The sequence below is a fragment of the Chiloscyllium punctatum genome, chromosome 31 (assembly GCF_047496795.1).
Source record: "Chiloscyllium punctatum isolate Juve2018m chromosome 31, sChiPun1.3, whole genome shotgun sequence".
NCBI classification, from domain to species: Eukaryota; Metazoa; Chordata; class Chondrichthyes; order Orectolobiformes; family Hemiscylliidae; genus Chiloscyllium; species Chiloscyllium punctatum.
The window spans coordinates 64,349,263-64,357,979 of record NC_092769.1 but is presented as its reverse complement, the minus strand read 5'-3'; positions in this window follow the sequence as shown (position 1 = coordinate 64,357,979).

Sequence of the window (8,717 nt, the reverse complement as noted above, 5' to 3'; positions counted from 1 at the left end):
CATATGTTGTCAGATCTTTTTAATAGCTTACACAAGTTACTTTTTTGAATGGGTCTTCTCCCGGTCTTATTTCCTTCCTGACCTAATAAGTGCAAGGAACTCAAGGAACATCTTTGTTACCTAAGTTTGAGAAAATATGATCAGCTGTTTCTGCTGCTTCCCACAGCAGCTTTGAACATTTCCCACTAGTCCCGAACCTATGCCTTTTTATAGTTTATATTTCTCTCATGTTCTCTTGCGGCTCATTTTTATCCGTATGACAACCTATTCCCGCTAAACTGCTGGTCACCCAGCTTACCCATGTTCATTGGTCTTGATCTTCTGGTACCATGCCCCCCACCCACTCACCAAAAAATCTGAAATCAATATCACTGCTTCAATATATTAGCCTTAGGTCCCTACAACCTCTATCTGCAACCTCCCTTTCCTCCCAAAAGCCTTTGATCATTTTATCAACTCCCTGAATCTATGCCTTTTCCCCTGGCACTCCATGATTGACCCCCCCCCCCACCTCATGTCTCTGCCCTGTCACAGTACTGAAGCAGTTTTAATAAAGATGCAAATTACATCCAATGTGATTTAAGCAAAAGTCCATCTCATCCTGTCTACAGACTTTGTCAAAGTTGATCACACTATCTCCCACCAAAGCCTCTGCATTGTTATCCACCTGCCCTTGGATATGCAAGATTGTGGTTTACCATTCACACTGATGATGTAAAACTATCCCTGCAGACAGACCAAACATTTCTCTCACCACAATGGATGGTTTAGCAATGTCAGGGTCCTAGTTTCAATTCCACCCTCAGGCAACTGTGTGGAGTTTGCATGTTTTCCCCATGTCTGTGTGGGTTTCTTCCTGGTGCTCCAGTTTCCTCCCACAGTCCAAGATATGCAGATTAGGTGGATTTGCCATGGGAATAGGGTGGGGGATTTTTCTGGGTGGGATACTGTCTTGAGGATTAGTGCACATTTTATGGGCCAGATGTGGAAAAGTCTAAGGTGATTCCATTTGGAAGGAGCAACTGGAATAAAGGGTACTGAGATAACGGTAAGATTCTTGATAGTGTAGATGAGCAGCAAGATCTCTGTGTCCTTGTACATAGATCCCTGAAAGATGCCACCCAGGTTGATAGGATTGTTAAGAAGGCATACCGTCTGTTAGCTTTTATTGGTTGAGGGATTGAGTTATGGAGCCACAAGGTCATGTTGCAACTGCACGTGGGGTATTGCATGCAGTTCTGGTCATCGCATTATAGGAAGGACGTGGAAGCTTTGGACAGGGTTCAGAGGCGACTTACTAGGATGTTGCCTGGTATGGAGGGAAGGTCTTATGAAGAGAGGCTGAGGGACTTAAGGTTTTCATTAAAGAGAAAAAGGTTGAGAGGTGACAATTGAGATAAGATAATCAGAGGGTTAGATAGGGTGGACAGTGATATGGGGACATAACTTTAAATGGAGGGGTGATTAATTATAGGACAGATGTCAGAGGCAGTTTCTTTACTCAGAGTGGTAAGGGTGTGGGATACTCTGCCTGCAACAGTAGTCGAATCGCCAACCTTAAGGGCATTTAAATGGTCATTGGATAAATATATGGATGAAAATGGAATAATGTAGGATAGAAAAGCTTTAGATTGTTGCACCGACCTGTGAAACCATCGAGGGATGAAGGGCCCGTACTGCAATGTAACGTTCTAATGTTTCCACACTGTAGGGATTCTGTAATCAGAACTCAAGATCTCATTGAGATTTTTCAGTTTCTCATCAGCAAATTGCCTCCCTCCAATTACCATGCAAACAGCATCTACCATTGTCAGTATAAGATAGGAACTTGAATAATCTGTTCTATGGAGCATTGTTTTCCCCTTTTATTCTGTGAATCTACAAATCCTTGTCTCAAACAATCCTTCTTCTCTCTTTCTCTCTGCTCCTTGCTCCAGAATCCATGTGTTCTCACATCCCCCAACTTATTCTTCTCAGTCCTCCTGTCCTTAAATTTGTGACTCAGGCTGTGGCTCACCTCAATCTCACTATACGAGATAATACAGTTCACTGCAACAAGTCACCTTTTACGAATTTTTGTAATTTTGAATAGACAAACTTATTTCTTCTAATTGTAGGAAACAAAAAGTCCAGTGATAAGTTCAGAGCTGCTTTCTCCCAGGTTTGTTCTAACAAGCTGTCTATCTGAGTAAGATTTATATAGACTCACTCACCTAGTGATCTGATTTTACAGAATGATGACTGCACCATATAATTATAGAGTCTTTCAGCATTCAGGGCTAGAATTTACCAAGCAAAACCTCATGCTGAAATCCGTCAGTCTCGATCCATTGGGATCTGAAGCATTTGTAAATCTGAAAGGATTTATTTGACTGTCTTGGTTTGAAACTGGTGAGATTCCAATTACTACTACTACTGTTGACCCAGCTGGGAAGTATGTTGACAGACCAGTGAGCTTGCAATGTTGAGAGACTTCACCTCTTCAGCCAACCTGCAACTTGTTCAAATTTGGTGCGAGACCTTTTCATTGCTCTGCCATTGGGGATACCATTGAAATGTCTGAGGAACTGCTCCAACTCCAGCAAGATCACAGTGATGAGAGATCGTCCAGTTTCTCTGATTGCAGGCAGAGGTTCAGGCAGGTGCCATTCCCACGACCTCCCACCCCTGCCTTGAACAGCATCATAGGCCTTCACACTCAGGAGAGACTGGACAGTTACTCCCGCTGCAGGGAGTGTTTCGGTGAGTTAGTGCATCTCTCTGAGCACCAGCAAGTTATTAGGTCATGGAGTTGTACAGCATGGAAGCAGACCCTTCAGTCCAACTTGTCCACAATGGCCACATATACTAAATTAATCTAGTCCCATTTGGCCTATACCCCTCTAAACCCTTTCTATTTATATATCCATCTAAATCCTTTTAAATATTGTAATCATTCCAGCCTCCACCACTTCCTCTGGCAGCTCATTCCATACATGCACTACCCTCTGCATGAAAATGTTGCCCCTTAGGTGCCTTTTAAAGAGGGATTTGGGATTTTCGGGGTATAATTTAAATTGATTGGCTGAATTCAAATTTGTTTTTGTCTCCTCGCAACTCAGCCAGTGCTATTTGTTCTGAACCAAATGTTACTTTGTAAATTCTCCAGCACTCAATGTGCTTGCCATGTCCTTCATTCTCTTAAAGGTACAGTACATTTCTACACCTTCATCGCACCATTTAGCTCATCCTGGCAACATCCTTGTAAATCTTTTCTGAACCCTTTCAAGTTTAATAACATCTCTGCTATAGCAGGAAGACCAGAATTGAATGCAGAATTCCAATAGTGGCTTAACCAATGTCCTGTACAGCCACAATATGACCCCCCAACTCCTATTTTTCATGCACTGACCTATAAAGGCAAGCACACCAAATGCCTTCTTCACTATCCTGTATCCCTGCAACTCCACTGTCAAGAAACTATGAAAATGCACCCCAATGTCTCTGCTCAGCAACACTCCCCAGGACCTTACCATTAAAGGTATTTGTCCTGCTCTGATTTGCCTTGCCAAAATGCAGCACTTCACATTTATCTAAATCAAACTCCATTGGCCATTCCTCGGCCCATGGGCCCATCAGATCAAACTCCTGTTGGACTCTGAGATAACCTTCTTCACTGTCCACTACGAGCAACTTCAGCAATTTACTAACCATGCCTCCCTAAGCACAGGACATTCAGCTTCTCCCAATGTAGAAAGAGGTTCACTCAATCCTCCCATTACACTGACCACCAGCTGTTCCAGTTGGTTAAGTAACCTTTAAATGCTCTGAATGTAAGAATTATTTAAAATTTGAAGATGTAGTGAAATTTTATTTCACTAATAAAATTTTATTAGTGAAATTTTATTTCCTTGGTGCACCCACCAGGGACAGACCATTCACTTGCTCCTTACACCTTCTGCAGTGCGAGAGCCTTCACAGTGCAGAAAGACTACTTATCTGCTCCATGTGTCAGATGGGATTCACCCGGTCATCCCACCTGATGAGACATAAACAAGGACAAGGGAGGTTCTCAATCCTCCCAACACATTTAGCATTGATGTATTCACTGTGGTGAGGGAATTTGAGATGTTCTGGATGTGAGAAGATCTTTAAATGGTCCTGACTTGCTAACACACTAGCATGTGCTCTAAGTTGGGAACAGGTTTGGTCAGTCTGATCTGACATTCTCACACTGAGGAGAAGCCATTCATCAGCTCCCAGCAAGGGAATACACCTGCTGACAGACCAGCAAATTGACACACCTTTGAATATAGGAGTTGGAAGCACACGTTGAGGTTTTACAGAATTTTGGTGAGACCTCTTCTGGAATATTGTGTGCAATTCTGGTCGCCTTGTTTTAGGAGGGATATTATCAAAAAGGGTTCAGAAATTATTTGTCAGAAATGGAGAATGTGACTTAGAGGGAAAGGCTAGATAGGCTGAGACTTTTTTCACTAGAGCTTGGGAGGTTGAGGGGTGACCTGATATCGATTCTCATAATTTAAAAAAAAATGCGAAGATGAATGGCAGGTTTCTTTTTCCTATGGTGGGAGATTTCAATACTAGGGGACATATTTTTAAGGTGAGAGGAGAAAAATTTGTAAAGGACATGAGGGGCAACTTTTTTTTTACACACAGAGAGTGGGTTCAGGTGTGGAACAAACTTCCAGAAGAAGTGGTGGATGCAGGTACAGTTACAATGTTTCAAAGACATTTGGATAAGTACATGAATAAAAGGTTTGGACGGATATGGGCCAGGCCCAGGCAGGTGGGATTAGTTTAGTTTGGGATTATGGAGTAGCTGGAAAAGGTTCTGTTTCCATGCTATATGGCTTTATGACATTGATACGAGATCTTATAAATGCCTGGAGTACAGGAAAAAGTAGAAAGCCTCCGAGGAGCTGATGTCTCATCAAAGTGTTCACAATGAAAAGGTGCTCTTACTGCAAGTCTCGGTTCAAGAAATCGTCTCCACTGACTATGCCTGCAAATCCACACTGGGAAGAGGTTGTTCACCTGCTCCGATTGTGAGAAGAGACAAAAAAAACCTGCCGATGCTGGAATACAAAGTATTTGCTCGCCCTGATCTATTGTGAAAAGGTGATTTTATACATTTTTTAAACATGGATGTTATGATATTTGAATGCACCAATCACCTTTAATACACATGATTTCTTTCATCCCCAGTCATGATCAAATTCCATCAATGATATTTGTTAAATCAGGACATATGCTCAGGAATGAAGAGAGATGAACAGATAACCTACTGTTATGGCTTTAATCTTGTTTTGATGGAACACCTAATCTTTACTTATTGTAAAAACCTGTCTGGATGTTGTCCTAATGCCTAATGTCTTAGGGTGTCATACCTTCTCATGGGAAAGAAGCCTTTTAATCTGAGCCTAGCAGAGCTCACATGAGAGTGTTGTCATTTCACTGTCCTGTGTGATTCTTTATAACTCTGGGATGTGACTACTTGTTTTAAACCTTACTCCTCTGTGTGCCCTATTTGGTTTGTCATCACGTCTGACCACATGCAGAAATAAATTAACTATTTTTGCTAAGCCATATTAGTTGGTCCAACTTCTATTCTACCTAAAATTTATCAAACCTTTGTTTTATTTTTCACCTTTCAGATTACACACAGAGATTGATAATGTCGATTGGATTCCCCTCATCCACCAAAACAGCAACTTCTTGTGAAAAAATTGTTTATCTGAGCTCCAACTGGGTCATGTTAAACATGAAAGACAAAAAAAAAACACAACTGAGATTCCCTGGCTTTTTTTTCCTTTTGTTATTGAACTATTAACCAAATGGACCCAAATCAATTTAACATTTCAGTCTGAATCGTTGATATGTCAGAAAATGTGGATTCCAACTGGAAGCAGGTGTTGATACATGGTTTATTCCTGGATGTGGTGAATAGCAGCATTAACAGTGGAATACAACCTCTGCTGTTGTGTGTGAACTTGCTGGTATCTCAGGAAGTTGTTTGCCTGAGCAAATCCATTCTGACACAAAGTGCAGTTGAATGGCTTGTCCCCAGTATAAACTCACTGATGTGTCAGCAGATGCAGTTACATTTTAAATCTCTCATTCTGAATGTGACTATGTTGATGAGTTTCCACCAGATAATTGGATCCCTTACCACAGTCTGCAGATTTCCATGGTTTCTCTTTGGTGTGAGCATCCTTGTGTCTTTCCAGGTTGAATGTTCAGCTGAAGTCCTATCCATGCACACACAGGTACCATTTCTCCCTGTTGTGAACATATTGCTGAAAAAGACACATTTTGTAGAAGCATTATTAACTTGTACTCATCAAGGTATGTTGCAAGAATACAAATTCAAGGGTAAAATTGAAATTTATCTTGCATGAGATGTGATTGTTGGACTCTGGTTAGGGCATTACAATTCTGATTGACAAACAGCCAGGCTTTGTTAAGTTTTAAACTAGGCAAATTGACTCTGGTCAGGGTATTATTTTGTTGATCTGAAAAAATTGCGGTACATGTACACAAACTTTCTGTCTAAAATTTAAAAAGGGCCAGTTGCTTCCAGTACCCAAAGGTGTGACACAATGTGCATAATTCCTGCACATTCAAAATTATTCAGTAATTAATTGTTGTCCAAAAACAGAATCACATCAAATATTAGATGCTGTGTAATAGGCTTCGCAAGCATGTGTTGGTTGGGTAATGGTCAGTACCTTGATTACTGCAAAACGTCGAGGGACACATTGTTTTAGAAAATCTGTCATTCATTGGGATGAACGACCTAAATATCTATCTTTACACTTGCACTGAAATTCATATAATAATCATACTAATTTCTACAATAGACAGGATTTTGTTTTCATGCGTCAACTGTGGCAGATATCACTTGTGCTGCTGCAGTGCAATTCATAATGCCACTAACCAGATAGCAAATCTCTCTGACCACATACCATTTCAAGTGAGGAGTCTGTTTTTGTGTATAATTTCAATTTTGGTGTGCCTTCATATGCATCAAAGGGGAAGAGATATTTGCTGAGCTCGAACTTCTCTGCTTCCACCTATCCTGCTGCAAACCTCTGTCTACAGAAGACAATAAATCTTGAAAGCATACATAGCTGATCTAGCAATGCATATTGTGGATTATAAATGATTAAACAAAATGGAATATTCTCAATAGGGCTCATTTCAAATTAGTACTACAGCAAAATACCAAGATGCTGAATTTCATTTGATTTTAGCATTTCTTAAGTGTGAGACAGTAACACTGATGGGTGAAGGCTGCTTTGTAACAGTTGTAATAGGTGTCTGGAAACTGCTGGAACAATACAGGTAAAAGGATGAAGATGTTATAATCAATGTTTCCTGTCTTAGAATGCCCCACTGTGCTTAGGTCAGAATATTACTGACAGTTTATTATAGCAGGCAGCAATTAAAAGCTTCCAGTTTATGGGAGCTCTTGATTACCTGGCTATAGGTGGGCATAGTGGTAAACACTGCTGCCTCACAGCACCAGAGACCTTAGTTTGATTCCAAACTTGGATAATTGTCTATATGGGAATTTGCATGTTCAACTCACGTCTGTGTGGGTTTCCTCTGGATGCTCTGATTTCCTCCCACAGATCAAGGATGTACAAGTTAGGTGGATTGACCATGCTAAATTGTCCCATAGTGACGAACGATGTGCAGGCTAGGAGGATTATCCAAGGTAGATATAGGGTTACAGAATACGTTGTGTGTTTGGTCTGGGTGGAATGCTCTTCGGAGGATTAGTGCAGACTTGATGGACCAAATGGCCTCTTTCAACACGAGGGATTCGATGATTCTATTCTTTACTGTGAAGGTTTGTAAGGGTCAAGACTCTGGAACTTTCTAACAGCACTGTGGATGTCCCTGCACCCCAAAGTCAGCTATTTTTCAAGAAGGTAGCTCACTACCACTCTCTCCAGGGCAGCTGGGGATGGACAATAATACCCACATCTACGAATAAATTACAACAAAATGTTGAATTTGGGTGTTGTAAAAAACTGGATGTAGAGTTGAAAGATCAGGGGCCACTGTCCCTCTGTCAGTCTGTGACTGTCCTTCCCCCTATGGTCCGTTTAAACTTCACATTACCTCCTCATCTCCCTACTCTCACTCTGCCTTTCTCAGGGCTTCATAACACTCATTCTTCAGTATTCTGATTTAGGAATCCCCATGTCTGGCAGAAAGAAAGGAGGCACAGTGCTAGGTAAAGTGTCGAGGAAAGTGAACCCCGCAAAGTGTTTTGTGATCATGTCAAGGGCATCAACAATCTGGTACTTGGCTTGCCATGCTGGGATCAAGCAGATCTTGGGATGTGTGAGCATACTGAAAATCTTCCTGAAAAGTGCGATTGGAATGCAGTTACCAATACTGGACTTGCCAAGTGAGAGACGGTCACTACCATGAATGTGGTGCGTGCTCTGAAATACCAGGGCCGCACTTCGGATTCAGCTACTGAACAACTGGAATCCTTTTAGTCAACCATCTCCTTCCATCGCATTGAGACTGGAATCTGTACAACCCTTATTGCTACGTGCAAAAATGTACTGAATACGTTTGCGCTGGGAGCAAACACAGCCTTCCCAATCTGAGATTGGGACGGGAAGTGGGTGAATTGCACATTTTCGTTTGTAACAGGAATGAGTGTGTAGCTGGGTGATAATACCACTAGACCA